Below are 19301 nucleotides of genomic sequence, written 5' to 3' on the forward strand. Positions count from 1 at the left end.
CACGAGAGAGAGTTGCTGCTTATGCCAGTCGCGCACTAACGGCTGCAAAGCAGTACTCGATAACACCGCTTAAAGGCATCGCAGTAGTCCGGGCCACAGAACAAATTTTGTCAAACCTTCATGGACGCAATTTCAGTGCCATAACCAACCATCACGACGGTTCTGGTTGCCGTCACGGAAAAATTTGTCTGGATGCCAATGTCGCTGGCTGTTCCGTTTGCAAAAGTACAATTATGATGTTCTGCACAAGTCTTGAAATACCATCAAGATGCAGACACTCTGCCTCGCTCCCCCTTGCACTACCATCTTCAAGTACGTGTCTCTATACGTCGCCACTTGAAATGAGACTGTCTCCCCATATGCTATCACCGTTAGCGGTTACTCGCACGCTATCTTTCAATCGCGGTGCTCACTTCGCCTCGGGTCGGTGTTGTGATCCGCACAGCAACCGAATCATACCCCGCCTGTGCGGAACTCCTCCTGCACTGAATGCCAGATTACGTCGGCAACTGTGACTATATAAACTCGTAAACCATATGCTGCACCGCTACATTTGCGACACCGACACACAGCGCCGGATATCTTTCTGCCAATTTCGCTGGGCACACAAGTTCTCGAAGCCGTTCGCGACGACCCATCTCATGACCACTTGGGTTTCCACACAAAATATACCGGATTAGGAGCAGTTTCTGTTCGCCTGTCATGTCTACCTTTCTGGCCAAGCGCGTCGCCCCTTGCGTCCGATCTAAACGGCGGAAACGACCGACTTCGCCTCCTGCTGGCTTTTTAGAGCCCACCCCATGTCTTGAGAGACCTTTTGCCATCGTGGAGATAGACCTGGTCAGGCGTCTGCCCATACCACCAGCAGGTCATCAATGGTACGTCACAGCTGTCCACCATCTGACATGGTACGCAGACACAGCTGTAGCTCAGGCCTCAGTCAATGCCACATTCTGTCTGGAAGTCATTGTGCGGCGTCAGGGTGCACCTGGACCGCGGCAAGACTTTCATGTCTACAATTATGAAATAAGTACTCAGGGCTCGTGGCATAGATCATCAGATGACATACGCGTACCAGCCTCAAACAAATGGTTTAACAGAATGATTTAATCGCAGAGTAACGAATACGATATCATGGTATGTTGCGCCAATGCACAACTGGGACAATATTTTTCCTGTTGCGACGTTTGCTAACAGCACTGCAATTCATTGACCTAGTTTACGGCCGTTCGCCGACATTCATCATCAACACTGCTTTCTTAAGTGCACCACCTGAAAGCAGACCCAGTATGTCCAAGCAGTTCGTCTCGATGCTTCACGAATGTCGCGAGAGTGCTCCCTTCAACTCGGAAGTCAGCCGGCTAGACCACATCCAATGTTGCATCTCTCGTCGAGACACCTCCCATCGTCCTGGAGAGGAAGTACTCCTTTGGACGCCCGTTCATACACCCGCATTCTGTGACAGGTTTGAATCATGTTTTTTTGTACCCTGCATTATTGATGAATCAACATCTCCAGTGAACTATCGTGTTTCTGCCGTTGAGGTTTCTTCGGACCGTCGTTCGGAGAACGTTCACATTTCGTACCTTAGATGATCCGTTCGCCGTTTCCTTCCTGGCTAATTCACGGTCTGGTTGGCGGCTTGCGCGTGCAGGGCAATTAGTGCGAGCATTATTCATTAGCTTCATCTTCTCGTCTCTACATATTCATCATCACCATTTCGGGCCTGAGCCGTGAAGCTCTCGAATGAGGGAATAAATTAGAGTTTCGTGGCCTAAACTTCGTCAGAATGCTTAAGGAGCTAAACATCGTAATAAAGGCATTGTAAACGTCATTCGGATCATTTTTGTTGCGCACAACATTGCCGTCGACATTGGTAAGTGTTGCCCAAAAGTAATTCAAAGTGTCTTTAATAATGCGCTGATGCTCTAGTGTAGAATATATGTAATGTTTCTGAGAGTTTAGCGACTCAAAAATGAAGCATATTGGAAGATGGTCACTCATATGGACAATAATTACTTATGATATAAGACGATCTGCTTGGGAGCTGGTAAGAAAGACATTGATCGCCGTCGCTGCCTATATTCGCGTGAATAGATGTATGTCGGAAAAGAAACATTGCATCATGGGCCCAATCTCTAGTTTATTAGTAGAATATGAAAGACAATCAACCTTGATGTCACCACCTAAAACTAGATTCAGGATGTTTTCTGTGTTTCATTGCAGATATTCGTCAAGCAAGCAAGCAAAATAAAAAAAAGTTGCGTTTAGGAGGTCGATAGGTAATCGACGTTTCCACAACTTCCTAAGAAAGGCATTTCGAAGTCAACATGAGTTACAGGGAAATCAGTGAAAAGGCGGCATGTAAGAGCTTTTTTTCTATCGCTGCCTTGACATCCGCTTTCTATATCAGGGGGATATCGCACATTTGTGTTTTAGTTTGGCAAATTTATTGCTTCACAACTATTTTGTTAACAGGTTTCAGTGACCATAATTATGTTGAAACTTAAGTCAAGTGTGAAAAAAATGTTGGCGCCGCCGAACCTATCATTATCTTGTGTAAACTACGTTTGAAAACAACGTTTAATAAAGTAATTAGAGATACATCGCACGAACAGTCGGAGTGCACGCATAAACAAGCACACCGGAGCGTTCCACACAAACTGCTGTTGATGATAGGTTCGGCAGCGCCACCTAACGAGAACAATCCAAATTTATTGAGTTATTTTGCACGCCTTTTGCCGTCTCCAACAATCGTGTCTTTTAAAGGAACTCACACGAAACTTTTAAGGGGCCAGTTTTTTATGGCGCCACAAAAAGCTCACCCGCGGTAGTATTTACGCCTGCAGCGGTTGCTTGTAATCACACTTGGATAGATCGCAAGAAGAGTTTCTCCATTTCAGCAGCCTCTAAATAAGTTCCACCTCCGGCAATGCTGAGAAGTCGGATCGATGCACATAGACCACCTCGTAAATTGTGAAAGCCCACCACCGTTCTGCTTTCACAGGAGTGAGGGCAACTGCGGTGAACCACCTATTTTGTGACCATTTCAACAAATAAAAAAATGAAAGGCTGGTGAAATGAGCTTGCAATGTTCTACAGGCATTTTTGATATGTTTATAGCGTTTTTTTTTCAAAAAAATGCGTACGACATAGCTAGCTGGCACCCATTGTAATTATCTGTCGATAGTCGAGCCAAACTAACTCATCAGGAGTGAAGGCGAAGGCGTTGCTACTTTTCCACCCACTACAAGCAAAATGGCTACCTGCATATTGTGAGTTAGAAAAAGCTTATAATAAAAAAAGTGCGCTGCATTTCAGTGCTAACATATAGACAAGAAACTTCATATGCTAGCAAGTCACATGATAGGTCACTTACGCATTTTCATTTTATTTTGCTCCCGTGAAGCGCTAAAGGTTATTTATCGCAACCTTTAGTGAATAATGAAAGATATAATTTCACGTTTAATTACGAAAACAGGGCTCCATCTAGACAATACAATAGGCCACCTCTCCATGGCCGGTGTCATATCACATCGTGTACTGTCCCCATAAAGGGCGCCTAGCTCTCCAGATCTGGCCATTTTGAGCTGACAAGCGCCGCGAATCGAGTGGGTGCTAATGATTGTTTCTGCCAAGTATTACATATATACGCGCCACGAAAAGAGCTTAACTTTGAAACCAAACGTCATGTACCTTACTCTTCGGGCGCGCCGCGCTCCCAGCCCAAGATTCGACGTCAATCACACAAGTGCTCCTACGTATATGGTAGAACTGTGACGTCACTCACATTGACACGCGAGTTCGAGAATTGTTCAAGGCCACGTAAGTAAAATTTTAATTTCTTCCCTCAATATACGAATTACTGTTTATAGAAGTATTAAAACCTAAAAGCATACAAATGATTTGCTGCGCCTTTTTGTTTTTCTTGCCGTCGCTGGAGATGTGCGTCCGTTTCATCTGTTTGTTCCCTCCTCATGCAGTCGCACGCGCCGAGAACGGAACCATAATTTTCTGTCATGTTCTAGGGCTGCGATCATGCTCTTTCGTATTCTCACGTCGGCATCAACGCTCATGATTGCGCATGAACACCTCCTGCACTAACACATGCATCATAACTAGGGCCGAGCAGTGGGACACATTGCTGCTCAGCTTGGACCCAGAGGAGCAACTCTGGTCCGCCCAGATGGCCGAAGACGCCGCCACAAACCAAGGACTGGCCGCCGTCTGAGGAGCGGGGGGATTGGAGCTTAATCTCCCGACCCCCGCTACCCCTGAACCCCATCAAGGACATAATAAAGGTTTATCTCTCTCTCTCGCACTGACTTATACCGTTAACCGCGTGTTCTCGAGCAGCGCGCGCCGAAACATCCACTGCGCAAAACGAAACAAACGCAACAGCTCGCTCGTGGACCCGTCAACGCATGTGCTCCACTCAGCAAAAAGGAGAAAAAAGTTAGAAAAGAGTTCACCCACGATTACGATACTCCTGATGCGAATGATGAGTGCAGCCGTTGAGGTGTTCTGCACTCGCGTTATAATTGCAAATAATTTTATTCTAAACTACGGCTTTCTCTCAGCGGCGGCGCTGAGCCTCTGATCGGGCCGCTCGTTTAGCATGTCGTTTAGCAGCCACGGCCCACGAAGCATTTGCACCCGTTGCGCCGCTCATTGTTTAAGGAAGAAAGCCTGAACACTGTAATACCTGCGTCATACCAAGCCTATTCTTTAGCAGTGGCAGCAGAGCAGGTAAAGTAGCGCAAGCGCATTGGGTCTGAAGCTGATTCCGGGGCCTTGTTTTCTTATATGGTATCGATGGTCGCATTCGCCGCATGCCTGGTCGCCACCGTCTTACATGTCTCGTACGCCACTCCACTTTCCCTTTAACCCTGATGCTGTACGCTCCTCCTGTGCTTTCTGCCATATTTACCCTGCAACCTCTTCGCTCTCGCCGTCTTTCAACTCCCGCTGCGCTCCAAGTTCGGTTTTTCATCCTCTCCTGTGCTCGTTCGCTCGGTTATGCCGAGCCCCGATGAGGAACGTCGGCGCTCCACACAGAAATGTGCGCCTAAATGCCGAAGCCCTGGGACGAGTCGGCGCGCTATGGCATGCGCCAATGTGTCTAATGCGCGAAAAAGGACAGTCGCGAGCAGGGCGAAGCGTGGCGACGCGTTGCCAGCGTGCACCAAGCAGAGACTATGACGCGTCATCGGCATACAACAGTCAGAGGCTGCGAGGCCTGAGGCTGCTATGCCTATGATGGCCGCTGAGGCGAAGACAGCGACACCTTCGTTCGCCCGATTTCTTTTGACGCACTATGTGCGCTGCAGTGTCGCAGAATGACAGTGTTATGATACTAGGCCGACAACGACATGACCGTAGACCGTCGCTTGTGGCAGTGCGACGTGGATCTGGAGCAGAGTTCGAAAAACGGCGACAAATTCAACTTGCCGGCTGGGTTCCACCGGTGTCAATGCGATCGTCTGCTGAAAAATTCGACCGAATCACAATTGCCGCAGCTTTTGCTCTTGGTGCATGTATATTTTGTTGTGCTCGAAACGAATGAAAACATGCTTCCGCAGTCCGACCGATCGGAATTGGAGAACGAAGGGAAGAATTTCACTAACCGACACCAGACGGGGCAAGTGGAGAGAATGCTTATGCTGGTGGTCACACTCGCCTTTTTAGATCTCTTTAATAGTGGACTATCTTGAAAAGTGCTTGCAGTAGAACAATTCGTAGATTGCACGTAACAAAATATAAATAAAATTGTATTCACCCTCCGATACTCAGATATAAAAACAATTTTTTATGGTGGTTGTGTGGGAAGCAGTGGCAAAAAGGCACTGAAATGCAAGGCAATGTGCCTCAACATACATGGACCACCAAACTGCACAACTCTCAGCACCATATTTAAGCACCATTTCCTACACTATGGTGATGAAGAAGAAGGAAGATTAAGCAGAAGAGAATGGACATGCCCCGCATTGGTTTCAGTTTTCTGAATCAATCTGCAGGCAATTTCGAAAGGACTACGCATTCACGCACATCATCGGATTCACGAAGTTAACCTGGATCCGTGGGTGCTATGGGTACTGTGGATTCGCGCTGCACACCCATGCCAGCCAAGATGGGTGCAAAGAGTAACGTGTGCGGACATCTGGTGAGCGCTGGCTGCCCACCTCTGTTGCTGCCATAGAGGTTTGTACAATAATTACTAGATGAGACTCTCGCGCCAGTGTCTGCGGGAGCTGCAATTGGGTCGGTTCAGCCAGCATGGGGATTATGGAAAATACATCGATTTGCCTAAACCTCGTCCTTCTGGCTTCAAACGGCTTCGGGACTTTGTAAGCTTGGCATTTTAAACACAGTAATGCCTAATAATAATTACCTAAACAATATTAATATTGCCCAACGACCGGATTAAGAGACCGAAACTCTAGGACAGAAGCCCGATATGGAAACCATTACGTCACGGACGCATGCATTGATAAGCGGCATACAATGCCCTTATGAATTCTTCGCGTGCAAGCCAATTCCTTGAGACACTTCGCGCATTTCGACTTGGGTTCCTTGACAGGCTGAATCGTCTCAATTAGTAGCCATTGTACGAGTTCGCGACGTCATCTGCACTTATGAGAAGCCAACGAAGACACGAAGCACAAAATAGGAGAAATTATTTTTCCTTACTGATTGAACTAAAGAAATTATAAATTATTGGCAATGGAAGTGGACGAAAAAAATTGGCACTGGCTTAGCTCGGCTATGCCAGGATATACGTAGCGAAAGCTAAGACATAACATGGTTAGCCTTGGTTAATAATGATTGCAAGTCCACGTTAGTCTGGTTGTGTAGCTATGTTGTGGTGTTTAGCCAGTCGTTCGGCGCGCTATTCGTCCGTTTCCTGCGCGTTTCGTTTCGTGTTCATCTCGTTCCGATGTCGATTCCAGGCCTCCTTCTGCTTATCAGAATTCTTGCCGTCCATACTGTCGCCTCAACTGTGGTTGCGGCACACGCGAGCTCTCCTTTTCAATCCTCCGACATGTTATCAGGCATGCGATGCAGCTGGCGGAGCAAGCGGAGGCGAACGCAGCGTTTGTAGTAATGTGCCTCCTCGGAGCACGGCCACGGCGAAATCGCAAGTTCGCGGCCAGTAAAGCTTTCGCTTTAGAATAACTTGCCGCAGGTGGGGCACGATCCCACCTCTTTGCATTTCGCGTGCGATGCTCTAACCAACTGACCTACTGCGGCGTCGTTTCCCCATTAACTTTCTTGGGTATTTATTTGTTACTACTAGAACCAATCTTTAGCGTGTTAGCCAGCGCCACCCCTCACAAACATTGGCGGGGATTGTGGAACATCATTTCTGCCGCAGGAGTCACGGATACATGATCTTTCTTGTTTGTTGGCTTCTCATGATACGATAAATAATAATCAAGCCCCTCGGTAAGCCCCCTTTCTTCTCCTTCTTTCATAACGAGGGTTTCGAATCCGGCAACATTGATGCCTTCAGGTAGCATGTGCGGGTTTATCGGCCAGTTGCCTTCACCCAGAGAGATCACGTACTCGTGACGCCAGTGGCAGAAAGGATGTTCTACATCTGCCGCCGAGGATTGTGAGTGGTGGGGCTTCCTAACACTCCCAAGATTAGTTCTAGTAGTAACACGTACATAAATACCTAACAAAGTGCATGAGTAAAGGGCGCTGCAGTGTGTCAAGTGATTAGAGCATCGCATGCGCAACGGGGAGACGTGGGATCGTTCACCACTTGCGGCAAGTTGTTTTTCATCCGCTTCCAATGCCACAAATTTACTATTTGATGGATTCAATTAGCAAGTGCACGTAATATCCCCTATGCTTTCCTCGGTGTCATTGCTTGTTGGCTTCTTATGGTACAATTAATAAAAAACGCGCCCATCATTTAACGCCCTTTCTTCTTGTTCCGCTGGGAACCTAACACACATGACAGATTAAATGGCCGAATAACTGTAGCGACTGAAGTGAGGCGCGAGGCTATGTGCTGAAAAAGTATGAGCAATCATTACAGTCTCAAGGACGGAAACTTATTTTTTACCTTGTCAGAGTGTGCAGAGTTCGCGTTCAACATACCAGTACAAAGCATAGCCTCCATTGCACAAGTCATTTCCAACGCTTCCGAAATTACGAGGCGTACACAGGCGATTTCCTTGCGCAGAGGAATACAGTTCCGGGTACGGTGTACCAGTGTGACTAGTGGCGGGACTACAAAGCCTTGTTTTTGATTAGTTCGTGATGCTTTACAGCCATACTCTACATGTTAGAACTATTGCGCATGCGCGTCTTTTACCGTGAATCTCCGCAGCCGCTGGACAGAAAGAAGGCACGATTGAACACATCTAGAGCTGCATTTGGCCTTCATATTTGCTAACGAGCCTTGCTGATTTCACAGTTCTGCAAAGACTTGCCAGATGGAGTATAGCTCGTCGCCGCGGCCGAACATTGGTCTATACCGACAACAAGAATATTGCTTAAGCGCGGGCTTGAGAATAATTCGAAAAATGAGAAGAAAACGGTGGTAGCAAGAATAACAAATGATTAAATATTAGCGCAGTAAAACGCGCGCAGCATGGGACGTTATCACAGAAAAGTAAAAGTAAGTGTTTGGTAATCTAATCAAAATAAAACAAAAAAGGAAGCAGCATTAAATGCAGATTGAATAAATCGTACTCAGCTTTTCATGACAATTGAACAAAGCCACAAAGTAAGTATCAAATACCTCAGCAGCCCTTTTCTGTGACAGACGAAGTACTACATGGCAGGATAAGCACTCAAGATAGTTACTGAAGCCTAAAGTGGAGGCCATGAGAGAAATACTAATTGCTGAACTGATCGCAAGAAAAATGCTAAATTAATGAAACGCTAAAATTGTGGCTCGCGTTTGTAGTCGCAAATGATATTCATTCTGCACGGAGGAGTAACGCAAGAATATAACGACCCAAGGCGAAAGAGTGCTGTAGAAAGATAAAAGGAAGTTAGGCGTAAATTCTCCATGCAGCTGTACTTGCGCTATTTTCATGTACCGAGATGTAAAAATTAATTTGTTCGGTCATTATAACGTGTCTAAAGCATTTGTTAGAGCTTGTAAAATAACGTAACGTCCACAAAATGGGCACGCAAGTTTAAAGCTCCACGCTGTGTAAGAAAATTATGGTACTTAAAGTGCTTCTTCGAGTTTCTTGTGCTTCACTATGATTGATACGCGCTTTCGGCTTGAATATCGAAGGAGCTTGAACAATTGAATACACAGGCTCGATGAGCATCACGTCTCGCATGGACATAAAAGCTCTGCATCAGCCATACCGAGCTTCACTACGGTGGCCTGTACACAGCCATGTCATTAAATAAGCGTTACTCACCCGAACAACTCAGCAACGGGTCGCGTAGTGCTGCAGCTGCTGGTCAAGGTGTCCGCCGTTCCGCCTCCGTCCACATTCGGGATGAGCTGCCGGTCCCATTCAATGCGAGCGCGTTGCGTCGCGAGGTTGGTTGACGATGACGGTGATGGCGATGATTCTTGGACATGGCACGTACCCGCCCCCTAGCAGAATGAACCAGGAATCGGATTTGGGAACGCGCAGGTAAGTACAGGAACAAAACTGAAAGGCAGACAGAACAGCCAAATCCAACAAAAGCAACAGTAGTAATGTGCACGAGCATCTAGTGGCTAGCTTTATGCACTACCTGGATAAAGGCCGTGTATGACAGAACCTCTTTAGTTTGGCATGCTACCTGTAGTTTATGCAATGTTGATAAGCGTGTGGCACTCCTTAGCTTATCAGCTATTTTTTATGTGTAGGTACTCACAAAATCGGTGTCATCAGCTAATTACCAAATGATTGGTCCTAAATGTTCGCCCTTAAGCCTTGTGGTATGTAGTCGCGTGTTCGTTTCATTCCATACAGTGTGGCCAATTCCCCTCGTGGGTACATGCCATGTTTTGAGGCGACAACAGTAACTTATAGCAGCTCAAGAAGCAAGCACGCAGGCTCCCGGCGCATGTGGCAATTTCTATGCTATGGCACATACCCACAGCGAAGGATGGGCCCAGAACCGCGAGCCAAAAATAAAACGAGAACAAATTGCAACGTCCAGGCAATATAGGTGTTCTGGAATGGAAACAAAATATTTATAATACAGGCACGATTGAAAATGAATGAACTAAAATTCGGTGGAGGAACTTAAGACCACTTATCCGTGGGAATGCGAAAGCGTTATAGTCGCTTTGCTGAAATGCTTTTCCTTGATATTTCGCATATGCAATAAGTTTCCTTCGGCTGATACGGTGTGGGTAAGAATCGAGTCCGGCCCTCCGGGGTGCGAGACTAGAGTGCTTCCCCGAAGCCCCGGGTGTTCCACGGTTCTGGTTTACCAAAGGTTTGCCAAGTGCAAGTGACACTCAAGACGTGGCGTCGAGAGTCCATCGCAGTAGTAAAAACACCGATGAAATCCGAAGAGCAAGTGACGCACGGGAGGCCATGCGCTCGTTTTATGCCCTGACAACGTGGCGCTGCCTCTTCGCCAGTGGCGGTGCCGACACGTGCCCGTTGCACACACTAGGCGACACCTGAGTGAATCAGATGGCTGCTACGTGACGCGTGCAATGACGCATGCACTAGGCACGCATTTAATCTACCAGAACCGTGGAGCCGCCGCGTCGTCGCGGAAGCGTTCTCGTCTCGCACCACGGAGGGCCGAACTCGGCGCCTACCCAGACCGAAATGCGAGAGAGAGAGGGAAGTAAACTTTTATTTTCCGAAATTGTAAACCGAGTCAGAACCCGGTTCATCTTAGGTGAGAGGATTCATTATTCCAAGAACCCTCTGGCTTGGGCTGCCACCTTGGCCCAGGCGACGAGACTGTGTCGGTCATCCAGGTCATCGGAGGAAAGCTTGGCTTCCCCCGTTTCGGGTATTGTGTGGATTTGCGGTGAGTTGGGGCGCTCTTTTTGTGCTTCTATTGGGCTGCTTTCTTTGGAGTCGTCTCCTGGAGCTTGTGAGGTAGGGTCTGCGGATGTGTCACGCAGTGGGCAATCCTGGACCGTGTGTTGCAGGGTGTCTGGAACGTCGCAATGGGGGCATGTGTACGAGTACTACTTAGGATATAGTCTATGCATGATTATTCCGTGCACGTCGCAATGGGGGCATGTGTACGAGTACTGCTTAGGATATAGTCTGTGCATGATTATTCCTTGCACGTAGGTGTTGGCCTTTAGGCGGCGCAGGATGACTTATTCCTCTTTGCTCAGATTCTTGTGCGGTAAAGTGTACGTTCTTCTGCTGAGTCGCTCGTGTTGCAGAAGCTCCGAGTACTTTAGGGACATGCCATCAACGTTGGTGGCCGGCCTACTGTGGGATGGCAGGAAAGCCCGGCTGGTATGCTCGTGGGCAGCGGCATGTGCCGCCTCATTTGCTCTCATGCCCTGAAGGCCTAGAACCCAGTTGATCTGGGTGTTGGGGAGCAGGGTGGTGCGATGTGATTTCTTAGTAATTTTAGCGCTGTTTCTGATACGCGTCCTTTTTAATAGTTGCGAATTGCTGCTTGGGAGTCTGTTAGTATTACTGCTACTTCAGGGCAAGTTGTTATTGCCAGAGCAATTGCCATTTCCTCTGCAGTCTCCTGGGCTCTTCCTCGGATGGTGACAGCTGCAAGTTATTTGCCTTGGTGATCCGTGACGCTTAGGGCAAAGGCCGTCACTCACTTTCACTCACTTTTAAAATTTCTGTATCAAATACTAAGGGACATGTAAAGGTTGTTGCATCGGCAGTTATTCAGTGCTCCTGAGATTATAAGAAAAGATAACGGCATTATCGAACATTACCACCGTACCAAATACGTAATCTAATGGTGTTTATTTGGCCAGAGCTCGGAGTAGTGCAACGCCAGCGGTCGGGACAGTGATAGCTTCGAAGCACGAAAGCCATTGCCGAGCCAGAGCGCTCGACCCACTAGCGCTTTGATACAGTAGCGCTGCACCCATTAGCGTCTCTCTTCTTCGTGTCAATCACCCCCGGGAGCGATAAGGGGTCCTCCCGGCGACCTAGCAGCTCGTCACCATGAGCGAGTCGCATTAAGGCTTTAGACGGTCGACATGGACAATGTCCCGTCAGGGGCACCGCATGTCTGAAGATGGCTCCAATGGTTCTATTACATAGTTTATAGGAGATGCGCGTTCGAGGACACAATAAGGGCCTTCATACTTCGGAACCAGTTTTGAAGAGAGGCCAGTGGCAGTGAAAGGGACTGAGAGCCACTTGAGCACTCCCAGATCGAAGGTGACCGTGAAAGTGGCGTCACCGCGAATGCTTCTCTGGCGGCCTTGATCTTCGGAAGTAAAGGTCCGGGGGAGGTCGCGGCAGTCTTCTGCATGTCTGACCGTGGGAGAAATAGGCACGCACTCGTATGCATCCGACCGGTACGGCAGAATTGTGTCCATGGTGTGCGAAGGGTGTCCACCTTATAGTAAGAAATCGGGGGGAAATTAGTGGTGGCCTGCGTAGTGGTGTTAGACGCGTAGGTTATGAAGGGTAGGATGGCGTCCCAGTTCGCGTGGTTGCAGGCGACGTACGTTCAAAGCGTGTCGCTGAGAGTATGGTCGAAGCGTTCTGTGCGGCCATTCGGTTGAGGGTGGTACGCCGTAGTTATGCGACGAACAACCTGGGACTTCATTTCAGCTTGGGTCGCCGACCCACTTGGCACTCAGCTCTTCGCGAGTCATCATTTAGGCCACTAGTGGCAAATCTTTCTATCCTCTTTCTTGCCACCGTTCGCGCGCATACTCTATCAGGACCTCGCATGAGCCCGTAATTGCTTTCTTGTCCAAGTTATTAGAGAATGTAAGAATGTTTGACTGAATTTTGCTCCTTTCTCGACGTTTTTTTTTTTTTTTTCATCAGAGTGTGGTCATGATTTGTTTCAGTATACAAACAGCTTTCCTTAAACAATCCACACGTTCCAACACTCATGCCCATCCTCCTCTTATGTTGTTTCCAATAGTTGCGGGCAACAATCCTAAGTGGCGGCTGCTTGTGATGATGTGGACTGTGGCGTGTGGCCATGTCAACACAAATTTTTTGACCAGCCAGCTTGGAGTGATGGCGACTGCGTGGCAACAACAAGAGGCGAATTCATGATGGTGATTACGGAGTACCCTGTGCCACTAACAATGATGCGGCGTGTGGAGAGCGAGGGCGAGGGTCCAACGGCAGCTCACTCACCGGCGGTTGAGGCTCGGGCACATGCTACCGGGTGTCGTGCTACCATGCGGAGCTGAGCTGAGGTCTCGCTCGTGGCTGTGCTTTGCTGTGCGCCAGCGGCATTTTGTCACAGGGGCCTGCTGCAGTGCTTAGTTCTGGGAACCGACACGTTCCAGGAGCGTCCGGCGAGCCGCGGACCAGTCATGGTAGTGCCCTGCTGCTCTAGCGGCATGCTGTCTCCCCTGTTTCCACGTAACGACGAGCTGCGGGGTGGTGCTCTCCTGAAGGACGTGACCATCGGCAGCAACTTGCCAGCTTTGCTGAAGATTCGGAATATGCAGCGACGCAGCGGCAACGAATACCGTCACGGGAAACCACAACGACGACGCACACTACCAAGTTGTGCTCCATGAGCGCTAGGCAAATCAATATATAGACGGACAGACGTCATCACAACTTTTGCTCTAGTCTACATGCAGGTAAACCGTTGCGTATTGTGTTAACATGCCTGTGTATTGTTTTGCTGTATGTAAAAGGCACCCGTCTGCCATGTCATTATTAGAACGATCCTGAGCACAAAGAAAACTGCAAGTTTCATGGAATCCACATTGCGATTAGTTTTGTAGAATTTAATTGACCAATGCATGAAATCTTTGCCTCAAGGCTATCCTAACAAATGTTCTAGATCTGCGTCATATTTTTTGCCGATGCTGGATATGTTGGCTATTTCTGAGTGGGCATATTTTGTTCAGTTGAACGGAAAGTTGAATAAATAACATTTTTTTTTTAATTGTGGGGTTTTACGTGGCAAAACCACTTTGTGATCATGAGGAATGCCACGCCGTAGTGGAGGACTCCGGAAATTTCAACCACCTGGGGTTCTTTAACGTGCAGCTAAATGTAAGTTCATTCATTCATTCATTTATTTATCCAAATTTCTTTGTACAGGGTGGATTTACTTGTCAATCTAAGCACGTAGTGCTTGTAAAATGACCAGGCAGTTGGTGAAACAACATATTAAATTCATATTACCACAATTAATACATTCTCTCGCATATATACACTGAACACCGTCCAATGCAGTAAACAAAAACAAACAAACAAAAAACATTTTGAGTTCCTGTTTCATTACACAATGTTGTCAAGAAAAACATCAAAGTCAAAACATTAAAGCGATACATAAATACACCAGTCACTTACAGGACTACAACTCAATTCTTTAAACTGCTGAATTCAAAATTATACACAGGTATCGAAGCAAGAACAAACAAAAGTTGAAAACAAAGCCGGTAAACAATTCCGTATGAGTCAACTGGCTTTACCTATTATATGTTTATTGAGCTTGCACACCAATTCCTGATCGCTTTATTCATTTTTCGTTTCGTGTTTATTGTACATAATTCATCACTCAATTGATTAAATACCGAAGGGACATAGTAGTTCCGGGTTCTTTTTCCATAGTGAGTGTACACACGTGGTTTCACGTACCTCTCAGTTTGTCGCAATGTCACGTTCTTTTTTATGGCAACCCTGAATTCTTTGCTGAAGTAGTGATTCTTCAAAACTACATAATTAAATAGTTCTTTCATTGGTAGTATACCCAGGGCTTGGTATTTTTCCCTTGTACCTGCGCTATCTAACGCTGTACCGTAGGTTATGCTCTTGACTATTTTACGAATTACGCGATTAATTTCTTGTTTTTTGTTTTCAGAGCAAGTGCCGTATAATGTGATGCCATACATAAGTAAAGACTCAGCTAGCGCCTTAAATACAGTAAGCTTTACTTTAAATGGAGCTCTGCCTCGAAGGTGATACATCATGGCAGCAATTGATCTTAGCTTTTTACATATGTATTTAACGTGACTACTCCAATTAAGACATTGATCGAAATGCACACCTAAATACTTTACAGTTGATTCGAGTGGCAAAGGTAGGCAGCGGCATGAATTACAGTCTGACGAATGCAGAAAAATCCTCCTATTAATTGTGATAGCTTTGTGGGGATTCTTAAAACAAATTAGCTTTGTTTTCCCTTTATTTATGTAAATATAATTTTCCTGAAACCAATCACATAATTTAACAATATCACTTTGTAGTTGTTTGAACCCTGTATCAATGTTGGCAACATCTATAGTAATCGCAGTGTCGTCCGCATACTGGAAAATTTTAGAATGTAATGGTAGAAGGCTGAGGTCTGTAACATAAATGTTAAAAAGCAGGGGTCCTAACGTACTACCCTGAGGTACTCCATAGTTTAGCGACTCCAAACTGCTATATGTTTCTCCTAACCTAACACACTGAAATCTGTAAGCAAAATAACTTGAAAAAAAACTTAATGAAGTGTCCCCGAAAACCCAGATATTGCAACTTTTTCATCATAATGGTATGGTCTATAGTATCGAAAGCTTTTGTTAGATCTAACATTAAAGCCAGGACCACTCGGTTATTTTCTATCGAACTGTTGATGTAATCGGATAGCTCATCTAGCAAAGAAGTTGTATTTTTATTCTGTGTGAAACCAAATTGCGCATTATTGTTCAGTGAAAATCGATCACAGAACGACAGCAGCACGGATGCTACATGCTTTTCCATTATATGGGCAAGCGCTGAAAGGATAGAAATCGGTCTGTAATTTCCGCAGTCATTCTTTTTCCCGTTTTTGTAGATTGGCCTAACAACAGAAATTTTCATTTCTTTCGGTATATCTCCAGTTTGAAATATTCCGTTTAGAATTTTTAATAATACGTCTTAGTTCCTTAAAATTACTACGGAGGTCTCGATTACGAATCTTATCAAAACCCGGAGGCTTCCATTCCTTCAAACGCTTGATGATATTCCATAATTCGACTTCAGATATTTCTGGCAGAAAAGCTGTGTTCGCGCATGTGCGTTTAGGTTTGTATTCGGTGTGCCCATCGCGACTTGTTGCTCTTTGGTTTTCCGCTGCATGCAAGAACGTGTCATTGAACTTATCACACATTACTTCCGTGTCTACTGTGGGGAAGTTCTTTTTTATCACGTCTTCAACGCATGCGTGTTTCGATCGGCCCATCAGGTCGTTTACCAATGCCCACGTTTTCTTTACGTCGTTTTAATTTAACGAGAATTCTCGTGAGAGGTATCTTCGTTTCGCAAGTCGCAATTTCGCTGTCACCAGATTTCTTAGTGAACAGTATTCTGCTCTTTTCGTTACATCGTGCGGTTCTTTCTTGCTTTTCTGCCATGCTTTGTCCTTAAGGTAGCACAATTCTATGATATCTGGCGTGATCCACATACTGTCAGGCTTTCTCTTCTTCACCTTTACTATTTTAGTGGAACCTTCGTAAATCCTATTGAATGTTTCAATAAGACTACTGTACATGGGTAAGTGATCAAGCGTAAGAGTGCACTCCAGTTTGTATTTTTTATTTTTGCGTCAACTTGTGCATTATCGATAATAGTTCTTGTAACCAAAGCCTTTCCTTTCGTTATTGGTTGTTCAGACATAATTGCTAACATGACAAAATATTGGTCAGCCAGTTTGTGCCTAACGACTCCGGATGTATACCGCTGGTTGGTTAATCGAAGGATGATGTGGTCAATGCACGATTTGGAAATTTTTGAGCCCAAGTATTCCTCTCTTGTGTAGTCATGTATTGCATTGTATAACCCATGTTCAGCTAGCAAATTAAGGTAATCACTTACGGTTCTTTGAGACTCTTGGAAGATGTCTATATTTATATCGCCTACTAAAATCAGGTGTTTCTCGTTCATATACTTATTTAGTAAAAGCTGCAGTTCCCCGATATATTTGTGTGTATTCAAGTTTGGCGGCCGATAGATAATACACAGAGTGTACGTAGTGTCCACTTTACTAATCGACAAGTTGAGCAGCTCGGCATTATCAAATTTTACCTCAATACTGTATGACAACCAGCTATCTTTCACAAACACCAAAACACCTCCACCTTTCCTATTTTCCCGACATACGGCATATTGCGAGTAGCCTCTGAGGCAATACAAACTTAACCTTTCCGCTGTAATGTTGATTTCAGGCAGCGCAATGACATCCACATCAGGCATTGTTTGCAAATACGCACACAAGTGATCCCCATTTTTCTGCAGGCTACGAATGTTTACGTGTAGTAATCTTAGCTCTTCATGCAGCGTTTCTTCCCTTAATGTTTCGAGGATATGCTTATCCCATTCGCTGAAGGATTCAAATGACCCCATTAGTTTATTTTTGCAAGATCAGCCACGCTATTGACACTAATTACATTAGAACCTGCTTCCTTCCTGACCAACACCTTGCCGTTCTTTGTCCAGACAAATCTGTGCCCTTTCTCTTTCGCCAGCTGTCGAGTCTGCCAAAAAAGGTGTCCTTGGATTTTGGTCAGATTATCATTCAGGAATATTTTCTCAGCCCTGAGAGAGTTCTTTTTGGATATCCAGAGATCTTTGGTTGCTTGGTCGGTTAATCTGACAATAATTGGTGTGATTTTGCCTTGACGTGGTTTCAACCTATGCGCTGCTTCCAAGGAATGCCGTTCTAGCGCCGGAATGTCAAGTTTATTGCTAAGGTTCACCAAGACCTGGAATAGGTCTTCCTTTGGCGATTCGGGAATGCCATGAATCTCAATATTTTTCCGGCGCGAGTACAGCTCTGCTATTTCGATGCTATCTCTTATGAGAGCAACTTCAGCATCCTTTTCAGTAAGCCGTTTCTCAAGTTCCTCGGTTTTTGCCTTTAGTTTACAGATCTCAGTTTCCTGGGAGCCGATTTTGGCAAGAAGTTCATCATACTTTTTTGACAGCAGTTCCATGAAGCTTTCTATTGATTTCGTCGTTACGTTTTGCTTGTCAACTTTCTTATCAACACCATCTAACTTGCACAAAACTTTGGCTAATTTCTGATCCAAGCTTTCAACTTTTGGAGCCGCAGCACTTAGCTGCTGAGGCTCCTTGCCGCTTTCGGGGTTTTGGTGACTTGCATTGCTACTGTCTGAATCCGAATATTCAGTTTCCTCATCTGCGCATGACTGACATTTCCAGATGTCAATGTCATCTTGTTTCATAACTTTAAATCTTTTTTTCTGAATGCCTGAGCACTTGCCCAGATGGTAACAATGTTTACAGCGAAAACATAACAAAAACTGCTCTTTGCCAAGCTTCTTCTGGCATGCAAAACACTCTCGTTCCGCCATAACTTCTTCGAAAGGGCTGGAACACTACAATACTAAATTATTTCAATACGGCAGTCAGTCCAGTGGAGCATGAGGTACAGGCAAGTGTGTCTCATTGAGGCACAATTTTCTTACCTATAACAAAGAAAACACGGTCAGAGCTCGGTCGCTGCTCCACCGGACTGCGGGGCGCTCTTCTTCTGAGCGTCCTTTTGTAGCCGTAGAACCCGTGGTTTGTGACTTCAGCGCCGCCCCCTTTCGCGGCGTTATCGTCCCGTTGCCATCCGCGCTTGCTTGGTCCAGATCCCCGCGCAGATACCTGCCGCAGGCCTAGCACATCGACGCTTCCATGGTCATCGGGCGATGCGGCGGTTCCACGGCTTGGAGCTATAACAAAGAAAGCAGGGCCAGAGCTCGGTCGCTGCTCCACCGGACGGGTGTTTTCGCATTTCGCCCCCATCGAGATGCGGCCGCCGTGCCGCAATCACTGTGGTGCCATATAATAATAAAAGCACATATATCACTGCTAGTAGCACACTCGAGAACACGATACACATGCTTGCGCATAATGAGACCCACACGAATCCTAAATACATGTCAAGACGGAATGGAGCCGCGACCAAATTTAACGCGATTTTTTGCAAAGTAAGCGCAGCCCAACACTGCAGTGTGACTACGCGTGATCGTGCCGCTCGCCGGGTTTTCTCTATGTAGCAGCTATGGACACTGTCGCATTCTGCAGCCGGCCACTCAGCCACTCAACTATGTTCAGCCTGTAGTTATAGGTAGACAACATTTTTGATGCCTATGTCTTAAAATTTTGATGTTCTCTCAACAAAGGTTCACAATGCTTTGATTCTGAAAATTCCAAAGTTAAAGAAGTTTATTCCATTGTTGCTCATAAAAA

At 46.1% G+C, this 19301-nt stretch overlaps 1 protein-coding gene across 8 annotated transcripts in view; it reads right to left on the bottom strand.

Moving 5' to 3' along the window:
- LOC135912820 (retinol dehydrogenase 13-like) overlaps positions 1-18719 on the bottom strand; it is a 395668-nt gene extending 376949 nt beyond the window's left edge. For 4 of the 8 annotated variants that reach the window (XR_010567791.1, XR_010567788.1, XR_010567790.1 and 1 more), the window contains exons 1-2: positions 18530-18702; positions 9396-9577 (exon numbers count right to left, since the gene is read on the bottom strand). The gene's annotated coding sequence lies outside the window, so the exon portion shown is untranslated. Of the gene's footprint in view, positions 1-9395; positions 9578-18529 lie in introns of all 8 variants that reach the window. The other 4 variants (XM_070523228.1, XM_070523226.1, XM_070523227.1 and 1 more) reach the window with 3 other exon arrangements.
- Positions 18720-19301: the final 582 nt, after the last annotated feature.

The sequence above is a fragment of the Dermacentor albipictus genome, chromosome 8 (assembly GCF_038994185.2).
Source record: "Dermacentor albipictus isolate Rhodes 1998 colony chromosome 8, USDA_Dalb.pri_finalv2, whole genome shotgun sequence".
NCBI classification, from domain to species: Eukaryota; Metazoa; Arthropoda; class Arachnida; order Ixodida; family Ixodidae; genus Dermacentor; species Dermacentor albipictus.